This window comes from Microtus ochrogaster, chromosome 7 (genome assembly GCF_000317375.1).
Source record: "Microtus ochrogaster isolate Prairie Vole_2 chromosome 7, MicOch1.0, whole genome shotgun sequence".
Taxonomy (NCBI): domain Eukaryota; kingdom Metazoa; phylum Chordata; class Mammalia; order Rodentia; family Cricetidae; genus Microtus; species Microtus ochrogaster.
In genome coordinates this window covers 46,289,076-46,314,805 of record NC_022014.1, presented here as the reverse complement: position 1 = coordinate 46,314,805, position 25,730 = coordinate 46,289,076, and positions in this window count along the sequence as shown.

The following is a 25,730-nucleotide window of genomic DNA, read 5'->3' as shown; positions in this document are numbered from 1 at the left end:
TCTATATGTGTGTTTATTTGTGTATCTGTCTCTGTGTTTCTGTGCCTGTGTGTGTCTCTGGTCTCTGTTTGTGTTTCTCTGTGTATAACTATGTGTGTGTGTGTCTCTCTCTTTGTATCTGCATAGACATGTCTCTAAGTGTGTCTGTGACTATCTCTGTGTCTAACCTCTGTGTGTGTATATATGAGAGAGGGGCCATGCTTCTTCCTGCTCAGTCACACACACTGTTCCCCTTTTGCAGAATTCCCGTTTCAGAAACTCAGGATCTAGGCATCCGGTTCCGACAAGTGACAAACTGGCAAAGCAGGAGACAGTCTGCCTGAGGGGGATTAATTAACTCCCTTTTTAGGACAGAGAACATTCTCTCTAGGATCTGCAACTCCTCCACAGTCCCTGTGTGGCTGTGGGTGGAAGGCAAGGCACTGTGCGGAGCCTAAACCTACGGGTGATCTGGAACTGGAGCTTCCTCCGAGTCCCCAACTCTGAGCCATCAGTTTCTTTGACCCCAGCTGGTGATATGCCCAGTGCCAGGCTCTGTGCTCTTGAACTAACACCCGCTGTGGAGCACTCCACTTTTCTCAGCTGAGCGTGGTGATGGCTCCCAGGGAGATGCTACCCTACTAAGGACAAGCTCCAGCTTGTCCTCACATGCGCCCCTTGTGTGCTGTGTATGCTTCCCATGGGTCTCAGAGGTGCACAGAGACTCTCGGTGTGCGAGCCTCTGTCTCCGTCTATGCATATGTGTGCGCATACGCACACACCTAAATAGCAAGCCGAGTTCACTGTGCTGTGGCAGCCAGGGACACCCCACTGTTAGGAAACGGATCAAAGGATGCTAATGGATCAAATATTAAATGGGAGCTAAACACCGCACTGAATAATTCACCTTTCTTCACGTGAGCAGCTTTGCTCTGCCTGGAATAGGAAGTGGTTTTCGTGCTGATAACGGTGTTAGCAGGCAGTGCTGTTTGTTTTCCTGAAGTGTTGGGAAATGTGTGAGAACCCAAGTCTTCACTTATTAAATTCATTCCTGTGGGAAAACAGTGGCAAGATTTTCTCTCTCACCTCGGTTTTTACAGAATCAGATGGCAGGCGGGTTGGGGAGGTTGCTGGGAAACTTGGAGCGGGACTATGGGTGCGGGCAGTGGGCGCCTTAGAACCCAGGTGGAATTGGGATGCTTTGTCTGGAAAAAGGAAAACTCAGAGGGCAAGGTGGGGGACTTCAGTCTGATAGGTTAAGCTATAACTCCACCTAGTCCCTGACCTGTTCCTCTCCATTCTTGTGTGGCCAAGGGCTTCACAGAGTTCTAGAATTCTGAAAACAGGAAGTGTATGCCGATCTCTCCAGCTCGGCCTCCTGAGGTCATAAGAGTCTTTTCAAGAGAGACAGGAGTGTGGGAGGCAGAGGGGAGATGGCAGCACAAGGAGGGGTTTGGAGGGAAGTGGCTGTGGGCTAGGAGTGTGGGCTGCCTCTAGGAGCTAGAAGAGGGAATGTCCCGTATAGGAAGGATGCAGCTGTGCTCATGCCGTTATTCTAGCCTGGTGTCATCCTCTTTGGAACAGTGACTTCCTAAGCACTGAAGGGAATGCATTTGTACATTTCAAGGAACTAAATTTTCTGTCACTTGTGATGGTAACATTAGGAGGCTGTCATAGTGGGTTCTACCGTCTTTCTTCCTGCAGCTCTGTACTACTCCAAATGACACCATCAGGCTGCTGTTTCCCACTCATGTACAGGTGTATTCCAGTTACAGTTGTTGTAATTACTGTGGCACACCCTGTATAGGAGCTCTGCCTGTATTACCCTATGTAGTCCTCGTGAGGCCTCCATCTTCAGGCACTGTTACTAGCTCCACTGTGTTAGTTAGCTACTGCTGCGTAACAAATAACATGGAACGGTTCAAGCTCCAAAGCATCATGTGCAGAGGATTCACAGGGGTGCAGATCTTGAAGGCAGATGTCTCCACAGATAGTCTCAGGATCTGCCTACCTTCTTGTGGTTGTTAATCTTGATTGCCATCTTAATGGGACATAGACTCACTAAGGAGACACATCTCTGGGCGTGTGTGAGGGCTTTTCCAGAGAGACTTAACTGGGCGGGAGGACCCACCATGGCTGTGTGCACAGGCCGTTCTATGGGCTGGGGACCTGGACTCAAAGGAGAAAATGAGCTGAGCTGCAGCACTCATCTCTCTGCTTCCTGAGTATGGACCCAACATGACCAGCTGTGTCATATGCCTTCTCTGTCACTGTGGACTGTGTCCTTTGAACCACGAGCTAAAACAAGCCCTTCCTTCTTTGACTTGGTTTTTGTCAGGTATGTTATTACAGTCATGAGAAGTCCACTCCCTTCTGGATAATAGAACCAGAGAGGTTGAGCTGGTTCAGTCCAGCATCCAACTCTGGGAGCTCAGCGCCCACATTCCCAACCATTTTTCTGTCTTGTTTGATGAAGTCTATGATCTACACTAGCCACCCTTGAGTCTTATTTGAATGCCTCATAGATGTACCCGTGACCCTCGTGGGCCCCTTTGTCCTGGTACGGGCCACTTAGCATCACTGTGCTTGGTTTAGTGTCGATCTTACTAAGTAGGCGCGGTGAGACAACCAAGGTAGACAGTGGAAGAAAGAAGGGATGATTGACGTGTTGCTGGAGAGAGTAGAGCTGCCCAGGTGACATGGGGCTTCAGAATGAGGAGCTGTGGGACAGAGAAGACCGCATGGACAGATGTCTGCTTCCTGCGTTCAGTTAACTTTGTGTGGCTTCCCCAGGGCTGCAGAAACTCAGCAGCTTGGCTGCTTTCCTGACAGCCCCGTCTCCTGGATACCAGTTATGTGGTACAATGTGAGGAAAAAGCAATGTCTAAGGCCCAAGGTCAATTGCTTCATATAGGGGAGAATAAGGGCATGATGTCCCCTGGATATAAGTTAGGGGAACACTGTCCACTGTCCAGAGACCTGCCCCTTGTGGGGGACAGAGGGGCCTCCAGGTCAAGGTCTCCCACAGTGGGCTCATTATGCTACTGTGCCTTGCTCCTAATCACCATCAGCTAGAAGTCACCAAGTAGTAGCATTCAAAGGCTGGGTACCTTAAACTGCTAATACCACCTGGGTCTCCTTGAACTGGCACATTCCCAGATGCTACCCCCAGACTTACTGAATTGGAAACTCACCAGAGTTTGTGGCCCCCAAATTCCTAGTGTTCGAATATTCTCCAAGTAATTTTGATTCAGGCAAAATAATTTAGATTTCTTGATTTTTTTCCTTTAAGTCCTAATAAACCTCTGACATTTCTTTAAAAAAAAATCACATATTTTGTGTGTAGACTTAGGTCTATCCAGAATGTTCGAGAAAACTGAGAGGTTTTTTTTGCCTTAACGGTTGGTTTGGATGTTGAATTTTTCTTTTTTTATGGCAGGGTTTCACTTCATAGCTCAGCCTGGCTTGGAGCTCATTATGTAGCTCAGGCTGGCCTCAAACTCAAAGCAATCCTCCTCCTTCAGCTTCCTGAGTGCTGGGATTATGGGGTGAGCTATCACCCTTACTTTGTTTATTTGTCAAGCACTTCTCTGGGTCTTAAACACTGTGTGACAGCTGTTTATCCAAGGCTGTGTGGTCGTTGGGATGCACTGTCACCAGCCAGTCCCTGGGACTGATGGATCTAGTCTTCAGAGAGGGCACTGATCTTGAACTCATGGACGCGGTCACAGTGTGAACATATGGTGACCAGAGCCAATTACCCTCTTTGACCTGTGTGGAATTGGAGCCCGGACTAGTGAGGAGCCTTGTGAGAGTTCAGGGCTGTGTTTGGAAAGCTAGGAGAATAGTCCATGCAGGGACACTTTGAGGAGACACCCCAAGTCCAGTGACACCCAAAAGTTGCTTTCAGCAGGGAGGAAAGTCATGGGATTGACTCCCCTTTAATAGGATACGATATAAAAAGTCTACATTCTGATTCCATTTCTTTGCACAAGGAAGAAAAACCTATGAAAACAAAAACTTGTCTTTCTATGCATAGAGAAAGAAATGCGTGGAGGCTGTAAACTAAGGTGCTAATGCGATTTGGAAACAGTGATGTTACGAGGTATTTTCATTTTCTTCTTATTGCTTATCTGTATTTTTTGAATTTTCTATAATGAGCATCCATTACTTTTGTAATAAAGAACACGGAAAAGAGGACCAGGGAAATCAGGAAGAGCTGCCGTTTTGGGTGGAAGCTGCTAGAAGGTGTATTCGCTTGTGTATCCCTCACTTGTGTTGATGGCTAGCAGATCAGGGTTCAAGGAGAGAATTTATGGAACTTATTCCTGAGGTCCTGGGCCAGGCTGAGCACTCTGAGGCTGGAGAGGTCATTGGGAGTTGCCTGTTGTTGCTGGAAGGACCTTGGAGGCTCTGTAGCCTGGCCTCCCTAAGTCGTGTGTGTGTGTGTGTGTGTGTGTGTGTGTGTGTATGTATCTTTTTCCAGCCTGATAAACACACAAGATGCCTTTGAAGTCTGGAACTGGCTTTGGGCAGTGCAGACCTGTGGGTTGGGTATGGTAGGCATTGTCCTGATGGAGAGAGAGAGAGAGAGAGAGAGAGAGAGAGAGAGAGAGAGAGAGAGAGAGTCAGGGTTAGTAATCCCTCTACTTCTCCTGGGCTTCCCACACATCACAATGCCCTGAAGGAGCAAAACTTGAAAGACAGTACTCAAATGAGTTTCTATGACATCTGGTCCGATGCTGAAGGGGCTTTGCTGTTTTTTTTTTCCCCTCTTTTCTTTTTATTAAAGTTCATTACTTCCAATTATAAAAGAGGGGGTTTGGTGGATTTATCTCGTAAATCTAATTGAACCATTTCCCCCACGCTTCTCCCCAGTGTAAAACATTCTTGCCCTTTGGTGCAGAGAAAGATCCGAAACGAGCCTTTCTTAATTTGAAAAAACATATTTATCCTTGAAAGCCATAGAGAATTGAAGGAAATTCATCCTTGAAAGGGCTTAGAATGGAGGCAAAGGAAATGGACTTGGTCTGCAAGTGATGGAGGTGGGCCTGCCATGTAGGGAGCTAGCCATCCTCGGGTCCCCTAAAATTTCTCCCAAGTAGGGGTGTTGATAATGCAAACACTGAGGATTACTGGGACGTCGGTGGAATTCAGCCAGTTAGTCTGTGTGTGGAAGCCTGGAGACCACTCTCCTGTCGAAGTGCACAGAAGTCAGCCACCCTGGAGACAGCTCTCCTGAGGAAGTGCATAGGTTGATAGAAGTCAGCCAGCCTGGAGCAACCATGGATGAGGGCCAAGACTGGCAGATCTCTTTCTCTCTTCTCTGTTATTCTTTCAACAAGATTCCTGGCCTGGAAAAAGATACCTTTGGCAAGAAGTGCTTGGGATGCCCTGAGTTTCATCGAGAGTATGATGTTGGAGGCCAGGGCATGTGGGGTAGATCATGAGTCAGCAAAGCCGGTAGGCGTCTTGAACCCAGAATTTACTGCTGGGGCGCTAGCCTTAGTCTTTCATCTCTTTGTCTCTTCCTTTCCCTGTAGTATGAATAATAGAAACCCAGAGACAGATATTGGGGTTCAACCTGAAAATCAGAAAAGCAAAGCAGCCAAGCCACTTACCTCTAAGAAATCCTCAGACTGAAAAAGAGCGAGTTCCTGTCATCCCATTTTATATTCCTCTCTAGTGCTGGGATTAAAGGCATGCACCACCACTGCCCGGCCTCTATGGCTAACTAGTGTGGTTGCTGGGATTAAAGGTGTGTGCCACCACTGCCTAGTCTGTATGGCTGACTAGTGTGGTTGCTTTGCGCTGACCTTCAGGCAAGCTTTATTGATTAAAACACAAATAATATATCAGCACTATATTTCCCCTCTTTCCTAGCCTTCTTTTTTTTCTTTTTGATAAAGTCTCATGCTTCCTAGGTTGGCTTTGAACTTCTGATTCAAAGCCTTCACCTCTCAAGTGCTGGGATTATAGAAGTATACATGCTCACACCTGATTTATGTGGAACTGGGAACTGAATCGAGGGCCTCGTGCATAGCACCCTAGGTAAGTCCTCCCCCAGAGGAGCCGCATCTCCAGTCTGCCAGCTTGTTCTGTAGTGAGTTTTCTCGGACTTTCTGGAAGTCCCAATTGAGACGGGTGTGACTCAGAGCATGGTGCGAGGTGCACTTGGGGATTAGGATCTAGGAATCTTGAGGCTAATCCTGTGACAGTGGAGTTGGAAGACTCTACTGCACTCCGTGGACAAGGACCTCACTTACATGTTCCTGGTGTAAGGACAGCTATGTCGTTCATCATCTTCCCAGACAAGAGCCAACGTGGTGGTGACAGGATCAGGACAGGCGAAGCGAATCCTGGGCTTCTCATTCCCTATCCCCTGAAGGGAGATGGGAACAAGGCCCTGGGAGAGGGGACAGCTGTTGGAGAGCAAGGGAGGTGGACCGCCCTCCAGCTTGGTCTAGCATCTGCCTGGTCCTAGCGGGTGGTTCTTGAGCCCTTCTCCTGGAATCTGGTTCCCCACAAGCTATCTATTCTGTCAAATGGCAATGCTGTCCTTTATTGTTGGGCAGTGTGGGACTGGCTGGAGGGTGACAGAATGATGTAGATGCTGTTCCTAGTGGTTATGAATAGTTAGCAAAGACAGTGCCACGTGGCCACCACTGACTGCGCATAGCAGGGGGTGATGAGGGTTCCTGAAGAGGGACTTTCGATAACATCCAAAGGGCTTTAGGGGTTAAGAAATTGTTCTTTGGCCCTCTGCTGGATTTCTTAAGGGGACTTTTAAGAAGAGGGTATTTTAGTTGAGTCTGGCAAGGAGGAGGGAGGCAGGGAGGAAGAACTAATACGGAGCTTGGTCCATGAGGCAGGAAGAGGGGAGTCTGGGGATGCTGCCAGTTTGGGAGTGACTTTCTAGTTTAGTTTCTGCTGCTGTGATAAAACATCCTGACATGAAAGCAGCCTAGGGGAGGAAGGGTGTATCTGGAATCGTAGTTCTAGGTTACTCTGAGTCATAGGAACTTCAAACTGCTAGTCCCATCACAGTCCAGAGCAGAGAGAAAGGAATGTGCTCATGTTCCCTGACTTACTGCGTTCATCTCCATTTTTCTACTCTTGACCATCCAGTGCAGGACCCTCTGCCTAGGGATTGATGCCGCCCATGGTGGGCTGAGGTCTTACCACATCAATGAGCTTAAATAGGGCAATCACTCACAGGCAGACTCTGCGTAGACAGATCCTTGCTGATGCACCCTTTTCTAGGTGAGTCTAGGTTGGGTTAAGTCAGCAGTTAGACTAACTACACTTGGTTAGTTCTTATATTGAAAAAAAAAAAAAAGGATTTGAGAGCCTGCCCTCTGAGTCTGAGACCGGCTTGCAGGCTGGGAAGAGAAGGCTACTTGGGAAGCTTCAGAAAGAAATAGTGGGATTATCTTCCCCAGCAACCCGTCTATCACCATGGAATGGGTGGCCAAACAGTGAATAGGCCAGAAATGTCCCAGGTACTCTGACTCTCTGCAATCTGGGGCCTTGGCTAGAAAACATGGGAGTCCCAGTTCTTTTTTTTTTTTTAATATTTATTTATTTATTATGCATACAATATTCTATCTGTGTATATGTCTGCAGGCCAGAAGAGGGCACCAGACCTCATTACAGATGGTTGTGAGTCACCATGTGGTTGCCGGGAATTGAACTCAGGACCTCTGGAAGAGCAAGCAGTGCTCTTAACCACTGAGCCATCTCTCCAGCCCGGGAGTCCCAGTTCTTAACCCTGGTGTTAGAACTAGTTCTTCCAGCGATCAGTCTTCCCAGGAAGAGCCCACAATGACAATGTCCTGTCTTAGAGGACCAGACGTCTCATGTTAATTCCTGGATCATGCCTAGTCTGTGTCCTCCCGGGGTCCCATCTGCTGAAGCGTCTATGATCTCTTGGCTCCCCTTCTCCCCCTTCTCCTACCCAGGGCTCTGAGTGTGAGATGCTGATACCCCAAGGAACCCTTATAAATGGAAGGTCCTGTCAGCCAGAAGGTTCTTGGGATGCTCGTGATGGAGGGGTAGCAGGGATGGGGAGCCCAGGGCTGGCACTTGCAATGTGGAATTGTTTTTTATTAAAGTTTAAAATTTAATAAAATGAGATCCATGGGAGGGGGGGGGAGGTTCCAGCTCCATGTACCTCATTCCACTTTCTGCTGACGAAGCAGGTTGTCTGTACAGCCAGGCTTCTCATCCTCTGGACATCAAAAGTAGAGTAGGCTTGGTGGCAGCTGATGGGTTGTGTGGCTGGAGATGGGCTGGAGATGTGTCGGAGATGGGCTGGTGTCATGGCCTGTATTCCTTTACTAAGGCTGAGGTGAGATGAGGCTGGGTTGCAGTCATATCCCTGGTGCTACTGCAGAGGTCCCTGGACTAGTCAGTGTCAAACCCCGGGCCCAGCTGCTATTCAGGCCATGCCCACCTGTGGCCTCCTCTTTCTTACAGATGAAGGAGATGGTGGTCCCTAGAGGACCACCAACTAAGATGTGAATCTCTAGTCCGTCACAGACAAACTCACTGCCTCAGGGAAGTTTCTAGGCCTAGGCTGCCAGACTCTGGCACACCACCTGGCAGCCAGTGTTTTGGGTGCAACTCTATGCCCTTCCCTAGTACTTCGTCCTCTTATTTGCCCGTTGGAAGCTCCTCCCCTTCCCCTGCCTCAGGCCAGGGAATCAGATACAGCCCCACCGTGTGAAACATCACCTTTCCTCTGAGAGCCATAAGATGGGAACCTCCGCTCTGCTTCATGGCCTGGAACTCTCCCCGTTCCTGACCGTGCCGGCATCTGCCTGTCTGCCTATGGCATCAATAACTCTGTTAGTAAATCTCCACCCGAGAGGACCACCAGCCTCGGTGTCCCCTTTGAGCCTCAAGCCTTTATAACAGTAGTCTGCTCTGGACTCTCACTCACCCCACCTCACCTGTCTGTCTTCGTGGTAATAGCACGTCCTTGAGCCAGTCAGTGAGGGTGAAGGGTGGTAAAGGAAGGGGCTGCTCTCCCCTGTCACCTCCTTGCTTATAGGATGGTGGTCACAAGGGATCTGCCCGTCCTGGGCTGTGGCAACCTTTCAGTGAGCACTAGGTAAGAACTCACTGATGGGATAGATGCTGAGTGTGAAGTACGGGCCCTCAAGTGGGGAGATGAGTGAGTGTCGATTTGCAGCCACGTGACACACTTGGAGACGCGCCTCAAGTACTGAGAACACGTGTAACCCAGGGAGGTCACTAAAAGGAACATTTTTTTTTTTAATTTAATTAAGCCTGGGCTCTGGAGAGATGGCTAAGTAGTTACGAGTACTGACTGCTCTTCCAGAGGACCAGGGTTCAGTTCCTAACTCCAAGATGTGACACCTTTACTCAGACATACAGGCAGGCAAAACACCAAGGCACATAAAATAAAAGTAAATTATTTTTAAAAAAGGTCCGTTGTCGTGACTCAGGGCTTAATTCTGTGTCATGTTGATGCGACTCTCTCTCTCTCTCTCTCTCTCTCTCTCTCTCTCTCTCTCTCTCTCTCTCTCTCTGTAGTAAGTTCAGTTCCTCTGCAAAAGGGCAGGGGTTGAAAATATCTAGCTAGCCCAGATTGTTTCAAGGGATTATTGATTGGCTGGTGATTAAAGGCTAACACTCTAACCATTACTGAATCCGGAGATGATGATGAAGATGAAGAAAATGGGTCATTGGGGCTGCAGTAGATGCAGCCCAGGGGCAGAGTGCACGTCTAGTATGTATGCGCTCTAGTTTCAATCTTCAGCCCCACACACAGCTGTAGGGTGGAATGAGGGCTGGTGAGCATGCGCACTGGCCTTCGCAGCGAACTGGTTCTGGGATGCCCTCTGGCGGCGTCAGTACTGGGGACTTGCCATGTGCATCCCACCTCGGACCCCCAGCTCCATCAGAGACTCAGCCCAACCCAATCCAAAGCAGCAAGAGGCCAACATTTTTTTTTAAATATCAGAGAAATGATTACAGTTTTTCCCAGATTTCTGGAGCCAAGAGAGCAGCAAGACATTAGCATGAAGGCCTCGGAGGGTCTGGAACTGTCTTCAGTCAATTATGGCTTTCCTTTTAATCGCTATTTATTTTTAAATATCTATCTAATATATAATAGTATACACTGAGGCTTTGGAGGGCATTGCCTCTGCCTTTCAGCAGTACTGAAAATCCCATTTACAGAGGACAAATAGCTTTTGGGTAAAGTCTTCAAAGCAGCGGTTAGCAGTTCTGCTTTCTCGGGTGGTGCCTTTCTGGAGTGGGGCACTGTGGTGAGATTATTTTAATTCCATTAGGACTCTCTAGGTGGTCTGGCTGTCTGTCAGGGAGGCAGCTGCTGTCTTTGCTGGCTTCCCTTACCCTGAGAAGGCTGTATAAGTTTCTTGGGATATTTGGGGGAGGGGGAGGGCTGGATGGTCTGTCTATACCTGTGGGGGTCTGTCTCCCACCCTGCTCCCCCTCATAAGGCTGGAGGGACCTGCCCCTCTTTTCTTTGAACTTCAAAGGCTCCGTGAGCAGCATTCTCCTGTTGTGACTCAGGAGGGTGTTAGCAGAGTTTGTGTCTGTGGGTATGGATGCCTTGGGCTATGTGGATTTAGGAAGGCAGTGTGAATATTCTATAAGCCAGAACTTGCTGAGCTCCAGCTGTATGACTCTGAGTGTATGGACTCACTGGCCATTCCCAGATGCCAGGCCCCTTCCCAGTTAGGTGGGATGGTAAATCCTGCTGAGGGAGGGGTGTAGAGTAAGAGGGGCACCCACTTCAGTTAAATGAAGGCTTTAGAGGAGGCGAGACCTCATCTGAGAACCGCAAGATGAGCAGAGTGAGACCTTTCTGCCGCAGACTGGGTCTGTCTCAGGTGGGCCTGGGGGTTTGGGATGGGATGCTGTGGGGGTGAGGACATGGCCAGACCCAGTAGCTCAGAGGGCTGTGGAGGTGGCAGGGACAGACAGCTGGCTGCACAGTCCAGTTGGCATGATGAGGTGGTTTTGGGTGGGGGCTGGAGACAGGGTGTTCCTTGTCCTCAGACGCTTGGATCGGTCAGGGGACAACATGGGGTGGGAAAAATGGCTGTCATGTCTCCCAGAGAGGAGGACTTGGCTGAGAAGTGGTGCTTTCTGGTAAGGAAGGCAATCAATTATTTTACTAACGGCAACAGCCAAGAAATGTTAGTGAGTAATTTATATCAAGGGTGATACGGGGACCCTTAAGTGGCCTCTCCTGCTGACCCCTTCTCTCCCTCGGGGGTCACTGGGAAATGGCCTGGACATCAGGTAGGTCTTCTTTTCCTATGTGGTATACAAGGGCCCAGAGGTTCTTTTTGCTGTTGTTGTACATGGACTGGCTCTTCCAGGGCTTGTGGGTGGTGAGTGGGGGGGCCTGAGGTATCTTTTTCAGGAACATGGAGGCAGGCAGGGTCTCATGACCACTGATGACTCTGTGGCTCTGTGGTAGCCTTGAGAGTGACAAAACACTGGGCCTTGAAGCTGGAGGAGTCTGGGTTCCAGTTAAGCTTTTCTACCCTCTCAGCTAGCTGTATCCCGGGGCTAGAGAGTGGGATCCCTGGAGGCTGGGCCAGCTCGGTGCCCCTTTAGTGCCTCAAGGGAGCCAGGGATGGTAGCGGCTCACCTGGCATCTGGTGGTATGGTGGCCTCTCAGGAGGAACGGCTTTCTGAGAACTCGGGCCCTGGACGGCATTTGCTGGTTCTGTTGTCAGGCCACCTAGTCTAGCTTGACACCCCCAGCTGCTTCCTTCTCCTTCTCGTCTTTGTCCTCCTCCTCTTCACGCTCAGTTCTGCTATCTGTAAAGTGTGGGTAGCTAATATTAAATGTGTCATTCACAGGATATGTGGCAAACCTTCTGTCCCCACCTGCTCCTGTGTTCCTCAGAGTTCCTTCTCCCCACTCTCTGCTGGGTCTCTGGGACCCAGCGAGCAGCCAGAATGGAAAACGCCTACCAGGATCCACCTCTCTGGTGACTCAGCTCTTGAGTGCATCACAGGAAAAAGTCAGAGCATAAGATGGGGAGAGGAACTCAACGGGGCTCAGAATAGCCCGGCCGGCAGCTTGGGATGGGTGGGCGGCACTAATTTTATCTGCCTGCAGTTCCTCGAGTCACAGTGACAGCAAAGTGCCCTTCCCAGATGGCTTGGGTGGCTTTGGAGGGGGAGCTGTGTGAACGTGGACTCCCATTCTCGCAAGGTTAGGCATCACTGATGGGGAGGCCGTTTCTGTCCTGCTGAAGTCTCTTAGAGTCCTACACGCCCACAACAGCCTTTCCCGATTCAGGGTCTAGTGGTAGGCAGGCATTGCTGCCTCCCGTTTGCAGACAGAAAGAGTAAGGACCAATATTTTGCTAACTCTTTAGGTGATGCCATTTGGGGGAGATTATGGGACCCTTATGAGCACACCTACACATGTGCTCCTGTCACCATGGAGATGTGTACCACCATGATGTATCCCTTCAAACACTGAGCTGAAATGAACTGTTTCCTTTATGTGCCTCTTGCCAGGGTCAAAGCAATGATAAAGTAACTAACACAATGTCACATATTGAGTCTGGGGCAGGGCTCAGGTAGAACCTAGTTTCTTTAGGAATTGTCCAAAGGTGGGCTAATCTCTCCCCTCGTCTTCTTTCTTTTTCTTCCTAATCTCTATTCATTAGAAGTGACTCATTGACCATCTGTATCAGTCACATTCTCATTATTGTGACCGGAAACATAAAGGGCTTATTTTGGGTTATAGTTTGAGGATGCAGTCCGTCACGATGGATGCAGGAGACCGATGCAGAATGGTTACGCTGCATCCACAGTCAGGAAGCAGGAGATGGATGCTGGTGCTCAGATCGCTCTCTCCTGTGTCTTCAGTCTAGGACTTGGCTCCTGGTGCTGCCCACACTCAGGGCAGCTCTTCCCTCCTCAGTTAAACCCCTCTAGAAACATCCTCACAGGCACACCCAGAGATTTGTCTCTGATGTGATTCCAAAGTCCAGGTAAGTGGAGCATGATTTACCTGTCACACCAACTCACGTGGAAGCGGAGTTAGGTCTCACCTCTCTAGCATGGAGAAAGCTGCAGGCTTGCTACTCATTGACAGAAGACAAGCAGGGTAGGTGGAGAAGGCATGCTGAAGAAGAGAAGGTGGGCAGGGCATTCCAGCTGCAGGGGTCTGGAGGACAAAGGCTCCGAGGGATCAAAGGCCCTGGGTGATGAGTACGAGGTCAGTGAGAGGCTTGCTGTGTAGACTTGGGGATCAGTGGTAGAGTTGGGATATACCGGACTAGACACCATCTGGACCTACGTTTGAATTCTCATGGACTCATTTCTGTACAGTCCGGGTCCTTAAAGCCTAAAACCAACAAGTTTCTGTCACTCCCTGGGCTTGCAGAGCCCTTTGACAGCAGCTGACAGGAGGCTGAGCTTCTTCCTCAAAGCCCTGGGGACACTCTTGCTGGGGAATTTGCTAAGCTGGTTTGGGATCTGAGGTCCAGGGAACCTGTATGTCCTCACGATTCTCCAGTGCTTTAGGACTAACCGTCACCCTTACTGACATCCTTACGGAGACCTGCTCCCGAGAGTCTGGGATGAGGCAAGGATGCGGTCCATGGTTGGTGGGGTTTGTAGCCCCCCCTGTCATCCTGGAAGAATATAGAGGAAGTGGGAGCTCTTTTGAGCAGGCCTGAGAGGTCTGAGGAAGGACTTCCTTCTGCCTGAATGTGGATCATTGCTACTCCAACGAAGAAGCTGCAGGGAGAAATGTCCCAGCCACACTGAATTCCCGGGTGACAGATTCCCTGTGTGCATCTCGCAATGACAGCTTTCCCAGCTCTCCGATCTGCCTCCCCACTGGGCCAGGAGCCCAGACTTGGGCTGGGGAGCAGCTGGTGAACCCTCTAGGTTCTTCTCTGGCATGGGAAGAGGGGACTGGATTTAGATTTAAGGTTCAGCTATGGACAAGAGGCTGTGCAGAGGGACAGGTGAAGGAGTGACAGGCAGGGCTCCCTGGACATGAGGGACGGAACTGCTGAGAGGGTCCGCTGCTGGCTTTGAATATGTAAGTTGCTATAATGATAAGAGCCAAGGGATGCCACAGAGCTGAAAGTGAACCCCACTTATTGGCAACCAACAGGGTGGGGCTCAAGCAACTGAGTTTGCAAACAGTGTGAGCAAGCTCAGAAGTGGATTTTTCTGTTGAGTCTCCGACTGAGAACCTAGCGCACAACCACCTTGATCTGCCGCCTCCCGTGTCTGGCGGCCTCCCATGTCTGTAGTCTATAGTGTTCCAGAGCAGAGACCCCAGGAAGCTACAGAACCGTGAGATAACTCACACGAGTAACTTCCCACTGCTCGGTTTGTGCCATTTGTTGGTTGGAACAGGCATTGACTACAGCAGTGGTCACACTTGTGAGCCTAGATGATATGTGGGCTTATAGCAGTTGGGAATGCAGGGGCGGTAGCCAGGATGCGACTTGCCTTGTGGCCTTGGTGCCTCAGCTCCCTGTGGTCTTGTGGCTCACTTCTCACGGAGCTCCTGGGAGTCACATGACAGCTCACTTTTTATGTCCAGCACGGCCACATTTTATTGTTGAATTAGCAGGACTAACAGCGGCGTTTTAGTGGCTGATTGGGACCCGTATATTAGCAACTGGATTAATAAGCGCACGGTGACAGGAGACCAGCGAGAGTGAAAAAACGAGACACGGTATTTATCCCCAGTGCAAAATCTTTTTTATTATTAAAGACACTGTGTTAACTGAGGATAGATTTAAGGCCTGCTGGTAATTTTATTGAATAATCAGCAGCTCAGGGTTCCCACAGCAGTCTGAGTCCAGACCCCCTCACCTGGGGTTCCTGGAAAAGCCATTGAGCTGTGGCACTTGCTTGGGACACCCTCCCTCCCTGCCCTGGTGTGCTCCCTGTGGGTGGACCCTGGGGAGGACACAGGATGAGTCCTTGTTTACCTAGATGGGAGAGGGAACTTGGTAAAGCCAGTGGCAGTCCTGCGGTGTCTAAGAGAGGGTTTGTGGGGAGTCATTGTTAGAAACATAGTGATGGCTTAGGACGAGCTCACATGAGTGTCTAACCCATAGCCTGTGGGATGCACATGCTTGAATAGATAGCTTGAACGCAGCCAACACAAAGTCATCAACTTGTGTGTGTGCATGCGTGTGTGTGCGCGCGTGCGCGTGTGTGTGGTGTGTGTGTTTGGGGGGACGGTCAGAGGAACCTCTGGCTTGTTGCCTTAATTTCTCTTGTTGAACCTGGTTAGGCTGACAGACTAATGACGGTCAACAGTTCACCTGCCTCTATGCGCTGGGGTTAAAGAATCATGCCACCATGCCTCACTTTTTACAGAAATCCTGGGATCCGAACTCAGGTCCTTATGCTTGTGTAGTGGGTACATTCTTTTTCTTTGTCCCATTACAAGATTTTCTTTGCTTTTTTATTTTATTTAATCTTTTTCTTTTTGGTAACTTAATTGTGTGGTTCTCTAGTGTGAGCTTTGTGGATGGCGATAGGATATGTATGGTCACAATGTCAGAAGGCCTGACATGCCGGCAGATACTTTGTTTCTCTAAGGAGACTAGATAACTAGAGGATCCTTATACTCTGGCGACAGCCAGTCTGGACCCTTCATCTGGCCTTTTCCAGCGTCTAATAGACTCTGGACCCAAGGTTCCCAGCTTTGCTGAGGGATGGGTGCACCTGGCATTGACTGGAGGAGCCCTGGGAGGGACCCTGAGTGGGAGGGGCCTTGGGTTTTTGTTGACTTTCTGGAGTGAAGCATGCTCTGGCAAGGGGACGATAGTTCGATCCCAGCAGGCTGTTCGGCTAGATTATGAGACAGGAAGGAGGGCTCAGGATGTGTGTAGCTCAGAGGTGGAGAACTTGCCTGTCTGTATGGTAGGGTTTGGTCCCTAGCACCATGTCGAACAAGGCAGGAAACGAATCCAGGAAGGCTGGCAGCCAGTGGCGTGAGCCAGGCCTGCTTCTAGATGGATCAGACCATTTGAACAGCATTTATTCTGCTCTGATGCAGCTTCTTTGACTGTTTCTGTGAGGTTCTACTCAGCATCCTGCTTAGTCCTGTCTTACTCTGATCTTCCCATGGACTTGGGGCGACCTCTGCACCTCTAGCTCCCTCTCAGCAGACTTGATAAAACATTCTAGGAGGAGAGGAACTTCTGGGACCCAGGTCATAAAGAGAACAAATGAGGGCTTTAGAACATGGCTAGCCTGGGCTCACCATTTCCAGGGTCGGTCTGCAGCACACTTCTGACTTGGCAGCCTGCTGCCATGGAGAGCCACCTTTAGAAGAAGCAGTCAGTAAAATAAAGGGTGGCCCTCCGGCCTGCTACCCTTGCTGTTTAAGAAAGCAGATGTTAAAAAGGAATGGTTATGGATGCCTCTATGGGTGCCCTATGGATGCCCCATGGAGGGCATCTCAAGGGCCCAGAAGTTGGCAGCCTTTGGGGACCCTAAGTCTGTCATCTTCATAGATTAATTTATCAGAGACTATCAAGGATCTGGGTCCCCGAGATGACTCAACCATTCTGGGGCTGAACACCGGAAAATCCGGGTGATTGTTTATTGCCTCTGTTTTTTATCATCAGCAAAACTTTAATTACAGCTCTCACTAAACCAACTACCTTCTGCCAGCATTTACAAGGCAATAAATTTCCCTTTCTCTCCTTTCACAGTCTGAACCTGCAATAGGGCAGTGCGTATGCATGGGAAGATATTGATTCCCCAAAGAAATTATAACGGCATTTGTTCTCAAGTAAACACACGGAGTGGCTATTATAGCACAGGGAAGAGTCAATTGTCTTTGCTTTATTAAACAACACAGTGCTCAATGGGAAAGCCCATCCAAATTATCAAGAGATTGGTAGAGCGGACAGGCAGCAGGGCCTACAGTGAGGCTTCGAGTGGGGAGCTGAGAAGGGGGGGCTCTGTCTCTCCTTGTTTCTCGCCCCTTCAACAAATCACCTGGCTCCTCCCATCCCTCCCCCTGCAGCCCCTTTAACACCAGAGGGGCATTGATGGTGGCTTTCAGCACGGGGTGGGCATCCCACGGCAAGCCGGCAGACACGAAGCTCATACGAGGCCTGCCAACTGGCTAATGGCCCCATGGGTATTGGCAGACAGTAAACAAGAGCCTTTTAAAAAACTTCCTGTTGTGTTACTGGCAGGTAGAGAGGGTTGATGCATCCATCAGGCTAATTTGGAAAGTGGAACACGGCCCAGTGTTGTTTCGGAAGACTCAGGAATGCACCTTGCTCAGCCAGAGAGGGTGGTGGGCCGTGACCTAGCACCTAGAAGGCAACGTGAAGAGGAATGCTTTATTGTGCACAACTCAGTGTGTAATCCCACAAGAGCTGAGGACGCCTGGGCTGTGTTAGAGCGGTCTGTACATTTTCCACAGAGCAGGACCTGGCGTCCAGGTAAGAAAAAGTTTGGGCCCGCTTTCCATGATGAAGTAAGTTTATAAAACATGAAAGAGAACTAAAGTTTTCCTCTGGTAGGGCTTTCAGGGTCTTTATGATAATACGCATCATAAATCTAGAAGAAGAGAAAAAAAACATAAAATTATCAGGGAAAAATAAATCTAAGTCCATGTAGTGAGGGCTGGGTATGGAAGTTAGAGGGCGGTTTGCAGGAGTTGGTTCTCTCCTTCTGCCATCTGGGTCCCGGGGATCAAACTCATGTAGTAAGGCTTTGCGGCAAGTGCCCTCACCTGCTGAGCCATCCCATAATAGAAGTTCACATTCTGTATTGGACCAAGGAGTTGACTCTGCTTTGTGAGTACTAGCCTTCTGAAACGGAACAGGGATGGTCTAGAGTGAGGAATGGATTTCCCTTGCTGTGGGGCGGCTAGAACCAGCTGCTGAGTGCATCTGGGGAGGCACATAGTAGGTGCTTTTCATATTGCTGGGACAGAGTGTCTGACAGAGCCAACTTAAGGGAGAAAGCGATTATTTTGGGTTGCAGGCGAGGGTGCAGTCTATCACGCTAGGAAGACAGGGTGGCAGGAGCGTGAGGCTGCTGGTCTCACTGCAGGCAGGGAAGCAGGCGGAGCCAGCGCTCTCTTTACAAGCCCCAAGGAATGACAGACAGACAGACAGACCATGAGGAGCAATGAGCAGTTAAAGGCAAGGAGCAGTTCCAGAGATAAGGGAACTGGGGATAAGGATATCATTTCAGAATACCAAATGGGCCAAGGTCCCATGATAACAAGATCTTAACATAAAGCTTAGTAACACCTGGTAGGGAGAGGGACGGAGGGGGAGTTCCAGGGAAGAAATGCGCCACTCAGGAAGTGGGAGAGGGAGGGACACGTTTAGTTAAGGTCTACCCACTATACAGGTGTGGATGTGTTACCATTGGTATCCCTCTTAAGTCCCAGAGTCTGGCATCCTGAAGTCTGGCAACCTGAAGTCTGGCAACTTCCTTGGCGAGGTTAGAATGATACCTGTCATTCTCTGCAACCCAGGCATCGAGAAAGTGTGCTATAGGGTTGGAGACTCATAGATGGGCTCTTGGTTAGGGTCATGCAGCTGTAAGAAAGATGTCCCTGCAGCTGGCTGAGGGACAACCACATCTGGATTCCAACATCAGTGCCATATGGAGTCCCAAGCTTTCATTTCTGTGTCTTTCAGAGCCCTGTTCTTTCTACTGCTTAATATTTTATATCATAGCACAACCGAGACTCGCGCCAGAGATGTGTGTTGAAGGATATGGGCTGTGAGATGCCCCCACCCCCAGATCATCAGGATCAAGACCCTTGACACACAGAGAGAGAGAGAGAGAAAGAGAGACACTAGTCCAGGGTGTGCCCTTAGTCTCTTGAATGTCCTGGGCCCCCAGTGTTCTTGGTCTGTCGCTCCAAACTCACAGGGAGGCCTCATTCCTCAATATGGATAATTGCTGTGTTAGGAAGTGGGTGTTCTGAGATAATTAGGTCAGAGGTGCCCCCTCTAGTTGGCAGTTCTGCATAGGTTATTAGCCCCTGACTCTTTCCTCCCTTCTCTTTTTCTACATGCCACTCATTCTGCTCACTGAGTGTCCACCATGATGTCATCTCTCTCTGTTGCTACACCTTTGCGGGACCTTACCAGAAACAGCACCATGCTGTTCAGACTTTCCAGCCACTGGATTGTGAGCCAACAGACTTCTTTTTCTCTGTGAAGTATCCAGCCTTGGGTATTTTGCTATAGCCACGTAAAATGAACCACAGCACTGTTTTTCCAGTCAGTAATGATAGAAACTAGGACCACGGAGGTTGTTGTATGTGTGTGTAAGGAACTGGTCTAGATGACTTAGTTCTGGGAACAAACATAGTTGAAATAGCTGGATTTTTTTTTTCTCAATTCATTTTTTAAAAGTTTCAAAAGTTATGTTCGGCATTGAGCACTCAGAAGGAAGAGACCAGGAAGAAGAGATGAATCACCCATGATCTTTTTTATTTTCATTTTACATGCCAACCACAGTTCCCCCTCCCTCTCTGCTCCCAGTCCGCTCTCCCCCACATTCCTCCTCAAACCCCAATTTACTTTTCTTAAAGGGTGAGGCCTCCCATGGGGAGTCAACAAAGACTGGCATATGAAGTTGAGGCAGGACCAACCCCTTCCCCCTGAGCAAGGTATCCCTCCATAGGTAATGGACTCCAGAAAGCCAGTTCATGCACTAGGGATAAATCCTGGTCCCACGGCCAGTGGTCACACAGACTGCCCAAGCCACAGAACTGTCACCCACACTCAGAGGGCCTAGTTTGGTCCTATACAGGTTCCCCTGCTCTCAGTCCAGGGTCAGTGAGCTCCCACTAGCTCAGGTCAGCTGTTTCTGTGGGTGTCCCCATCATGGTCTTGACACCTTTGCTCATATTATAGCTCCTCCCTCTCTTCAACTGGACTCTGGGAGTTTGGTCCAGTGCTTGGCTGTGGATCTCTGCATCTGCTTCCATCAGTTACTGGATGAAGGTTCTATGATGACAATTAGGGGAATTACCCATGATCTTAACCCTGAGATAGAACTACATTCCTTTTGGCCTTTTTAGTTTCTAAAATAGATTCTAAATACTTATTATTTACTAACTTTTTAGTTTTTCAGCTAAAATATTGAAAACATGTCACTCAGGATGTGCAGGGGGAAGGAAATATTTAGTTAAGGTTATGCATTATATAGGTGGAGACTATAATTAACTAAATGGTAAGGGTAAACTACACCCTTAACTGTATCAGAGGTATATTTAAAACCAGCAAAAATGTATTCATATTTGAAAATATTTTTCATTTATTTTATGGGTATGAGTGTTTGGCTTGGGTGTTTCACCACATCCATGCAGTGCCTGCAGAGGCCAGAAGAGGATGTTACATCTGGTGTGATGTTACATGTGGGTGCTGGGAATCAAACCTGGGTCCTCCGGAAGAATAGCCAGTGCTCTTAACCACTGAGCCATTTCTCCAGTCCCAGCTTAGACTTTTTAAATTTTTGGTGCTGTTTTCCGTTTTAGTTTTTTCAAATCTCCAATAGCATAAAAAAAATATAAAAGATGTAGCATTCAGAAAATTAGCATCTCTCAAGATGACCCTTTCTGTTTCTTTGGCATATGGAGGTACTTTTACTTCTCATTAGGCCGCACCCACACAGGACAGCGGTTCAGTGGCTGACAGTGTGGAGCTGTGTCAAACCGCTGTCTTTTATTTATGTAGCTCCTCGTGTTGGGTCATTTGCTGTTTCTAATTTTCTTTTTTTGTCGTTGGGAACAGAGTTTCACCCATCATTTGTGTCTCCGTATATGTGTTGCAAATTCAGGTTTTCTTTTCTCAAGAAAAAAAATGTCGAGGCGGTGGACGTGCCAGCCAAAGGGTATGATGGTCACTCTTGATAGCCACCTTGATTGGCTTGAGAATCAGCCAGGAGATGGGTAAAGCACACGAGTGCCCGCGTCTGTGATGGCATTCCCAGGAAGGACTACCCAGGGTGGCATTTTCTCGCAGCAATGGAAAGACTAGCCAAAGGAGGAGCCTATGTGTGTGGCTCTCAGCTCACATCGTACATGATGTTCTAGAGGAGCCGTAGTGACTCCCTTTCCCATGGGCGTGGGGTTTTTCATTTTCACCCACACAGGGCGTGGCTCACTTTACAAGTCTTTGCTAAGCGAGCAAATGCAAAAGAACGTCAAGCTTTGAGCCTTCATCTCTAGCTGCGGCTGCGCAGCATTGGCATGCGCATGGTATGCCCGTCTTCCTGTTTTTATTAGTTTCATGGTCTAGGTCAGTTCTGTGGGGACCAAGTGAGGCTGTTCCTGACTTCAGGTGAAGAAGGTTCTTGGACAAACTAGAGTGAGATGTGCAAAGATCCTTTCTGGTTTTTGTAGTCAAATCCAGGAGTGTTTATTTAGAATTGTCTCCTGGAAATTGCTCCCGGACTCAGAACAACTCATCAAGAAGAGCTTGTGGAGGCTATGTGTTCCATTTCCTGTGGGGACCCACAGATGTGAGCCTGTTCCACCTTGACTAAAGGTCAGAGAGTTTGAGCTTATTTTTACACTTTCAAAACTGTTGACAGCAGGTGTGGCTACAAACAAGAGATCCTGACCTAGGGTGTGGGTACTTGGTATGGCTGGGTAGTGGCTGCCAGTAACAATAGCACCCAGGCAGAGACAAGATAATTCCTGGAGTAGGCTTGCTAGCTATACTAGCTGTGGGCCTGAGAGGCCCTGCCTCTACATACAAGATGGGAAGCAATTGAGGAAGATACCCCATACCAACCAACCTCTAACCGCCACATGCATGTTCACACATGCCTTCACACACAAGCGCACCTACAAACTTGGGAACACACACTACACACACATACACACGCAAAAGCAGATGCAGCATGGGGAATGACTCATGCTATCTGGAAACATCTTGATTTCCCACTCCTGTATGGAGAGATCAGGGCTGAACCTGAAGTTTCTCCTGACTCTGCCCGCTGCTGGTTGGGGAGAGGTCAGAGAGGTCAGTCTGAAGGAGACCGTCTTTGCAAAAGCAATGCAGAGTCACGACTGGAAAGACCAGGAAATCAGCCCTTTGTGATGCTAAGCAGACTTGAGGGATGTTGTCATGTTTTCGCATATTAAGGATTTGCTTTATTTGCTTTAATGAACAGATTAGATCACTTATACATAATTTATGACTTTATTGAAAATGGGGCTATAAAAGGTGTTTAAAAGTCATTTCTTTCCTTAACACACCTTTAATAGCACTTATTTAGTTTATTCCATTAATACTCTTAGAGAAATACATCCCCAACCCTTTGAGAAGCTGGGCCCTGCAGTTAGTGACTCTCCATGCTGGTAAGTTTATGTCACCTTGACACAAACCAGAGTCATTTGGGAAGAGGGAACCTCAACCAAGGCATTGTTTTCTTCAGACAGGCCTGTAGGCAAGTCTCTGGGGGCATTTTCTTGCTCAGTGATTGATGTGGGAGGACCCAGCCCACTGCGGTGGTGAAGTGTGTGGTCCTTCCTGTGTTGTATAAATGTATAAGAAAGCTAACTTAGCAAGCCAGTAAGCAATGTTCCTCTATGGCTTTAGTTTCAGTTGTTGCCTCCAGGTTCCTGCTTGAGTTCCTCCCTTGGATTCTCAGTGATGAACTATGATCTGAAAGGGTTAAAATGAAATGAATCATTTTTTTCCCCAAGCGACTTTGGTCAGCGTTTCATCACAGGAACAGCAAAGCAAGCTGGGTGGACACCTTCACCCGCAGGCCTCAGAGGCTTATATTTCTCTATGTGGCCAGTGGAGCATTGTACGGTCTTTTACAATTTGGCTGTAAAATGTCCCCCACAGGTTCAACATTTGAACGCTTGGTCCCCAACTGATGGTGCTGTTTGGTGAGGCGGAGGGGGGGGGGCCCGGGGGGGGCCCACCCACCTGCAGGTGACGGGCATGGAACCCAGGGCTGTGTGCATTTGAGGCAAGTGCTCTACTACCTAGGCTTGAGCATAGGATTTTCACACTTAGGCTTCAGTTGCCACAAGTCCTGTGTCCTTGGGTGGGTTTAAAAGAGGTACAGAAAGGAGGTAAGGGAACAGGAGCTGTCTGGTGAGGAACTGTAATAGCTGACTGGTGTTTCTCACCAGGGCACGGAACACAGGACCCCACGCACGCTGGGCAAGCGCTCTACCTGTGAGATGGAGCTCCAGCCCAAGGTCTCACCCATTCATAACTGAATCTGAGCTAATGATGATTTATCATGAATGATTCTCAAAAGCGCCCACGCAGGCCTGGCCCTTCCTCAGAATGATGCAATTGATCTGCAATTTTGCTCATAACTGCAATTTACAACTTGATAAGAACATCTGGTGAAATTTATAAGCAACTCAATGAGCAGTTTGAGAGAAAAAAAATCAATTCCAGTTTTCCAAAGTGTAAGGGGACATTTAATACTGTAAATCGCCTGAGCTTAGCTAGGAAAAAAAAAGAAAGAAAAAGCAACAAAACAAAAGCAAAGATAAAAGCGTTTACTTTGTTATTCACAGTCTCCCTCAGACAGGTGCTTTTTATTTAATTAATTTTTTATGTGTATGAATTTTTGCCTATACGTATATATGTGCATGGTGTCTGGAGAGGCCAGAAGAAGGTGTCTAGAATTATAGAAAGTTGTGAGCCACTGTGTGGGTGCCAGCACCCACACCTAGGTGCTGGGGATTGAACCCAGGTCACCTGCAAAGAGCAGCCAGTGCTCTTTACGGCAGAGCCATCTCTCCAGCTCCACAATAGGTGCTTTTGAGCATTGTCAGAGAAGTTTTCAGGTAATTGTCAATTAAGAATTAAGTTTTCCAAACAACTCAAAGGAAGAGGTGTGAGGCTCGTTCCACTCTGAGACGGGGTAAAGGGCTCCCCAGCAGTCGCTGCTTAAAGCCGCTTGCTACTTAAATCAGTCTTCAACCGGGGTTCGGAGCCCCTCATGAGATGAGACCCACGCTTGGCTTTTCTCCCAGGTACCCACAGCCACTGATACTGTGTGTTTCTTGCCATGCAGCAGCAGCTTGTATGTGCCCTGCCTCTGTCCTAGGTGTTAGGTTTCAAACCTGGGACAAAGGGCTGAGGTGCCTGTTTAATATATCAAAGCAGATCTGACAGGTTCTCCTGGTATCCCTCAGTCTCTACTTATAAGGTCCTCCTGACTGGCTCCCCCTCCCCCAAACTTCTCCAGCCTAGGGGGGTTAGGGTGCCCTTCCTTATACAATTAAACCATTTTGGTTACTCGACCTTTGTACCTTTGGGTCTCTTGGCTGCTGCATCTGAAGCCCCTGTCTCCCCTCTCCCTCTCCCCACATGGCCCAGCTCAGCCTGGTCATGTCCACTCTGGACTCTCCCAGATGTCCCTGCCTCTGGCTATGCTCACCCACATGTCTATAATAAACTTGCTCCTCCCAGACCTTCATTTCATGCGGAAACCAAGGACCAGTCATATCTTTCCTTTTCTTTCTTTTTTTTTTTTTTTCCTTCACTGGGTAGGAATGCAGATAGATACCTTCCCTTGGGCTATCAGACTATTAAAACAATGGTCCTCCAGAAAACTGGAATTTTCCTAGGAATCTCATGCTGGGAGAAGGGAAAGGCTGACACCTGGGGCCAGCAGAGGTATAGACTTAGTCTCTCAAAAGGAGACTTCACACACCCCTAACACCTTGTCAGCTCACCTCACGGGAGACGGGAGCCCACACAGTGGACAAGCACACCTTGTCTACAACTGCTTGGTTATGTACACCTCTTACCTTCCTTCGGCTTGACTCTAATCAGCCGGTCAGGATCTGGATGATGGATTGGGGGGGGGGGGACCACTGACTCCTTTTGTTTTGCTTCCCAAAGTGGCCGCATTAAATAAATCCTTCTCTGCTTTTTGCTATTATTTGCTAGTGTCTTTGGCCTATTGAGGATGGTGACTGAGCCTAGTCTGTGAGGGAGGACTGCCAGGGCCAGCCTCTGACCCTAATTGACACTGACGCTTTCTGCCTCTTAGTCACACAGACCCAAGAGGGTGAGCCTGGGACTCACGCCCAGGGTTCCGCCGTGCCAGCCCACTCTGCTGGCTGTGCCTGGGATCTGGTCAGTGCTCTCTCTTACAAATTACAGCTTCTTTCTTTCTAAGAATCTCCAGACAGTTCTGGTACTGTGGCAATCATCCCCAGAGGGCATGTCTTCATGAAATCTCTCCTCCTTCTGCTCTGCCAGCTGAGCAATCAGAGGATATAAGAGCCCTTGTTGCTGCCATAAAGGAAGTTTATAGAGATATAATTAGCAGTAGTATTATCTTCATTTGGACTTAGCTGTGCTAAATGTCCTATAAGAGTTGTTTACGAGGCCATACGAATGGTTATGGTATTAATAACACGATTAGCCAGCAGTATCAATATTTCCCAACACTTACGCCTCCTAATGAGGCTGTGTGTAGAATTCGGGGATATGGATGAGCCAGTGGGTTCGTAGAAAGTTGTAAGGAAGCAATCAGGAGTCATTAAAAAGAATGTGGTGTTACCGAGATTTATGGACCTTATCCATCTGTCGGCGGCCCAGAGGTGTCCTAGTGGCCCAGGACCCCCTGTGTTCTTGAGGCATCCGTCTCACCTAGATGCATCTGTCTTTGATGCCTAGCTCTGTGTAGATTCCTTTGGAAAGCCTCAGTTTAGTGGTTTTGGAAATTCTGAGCTGTAAGGACCCTTGCACGCC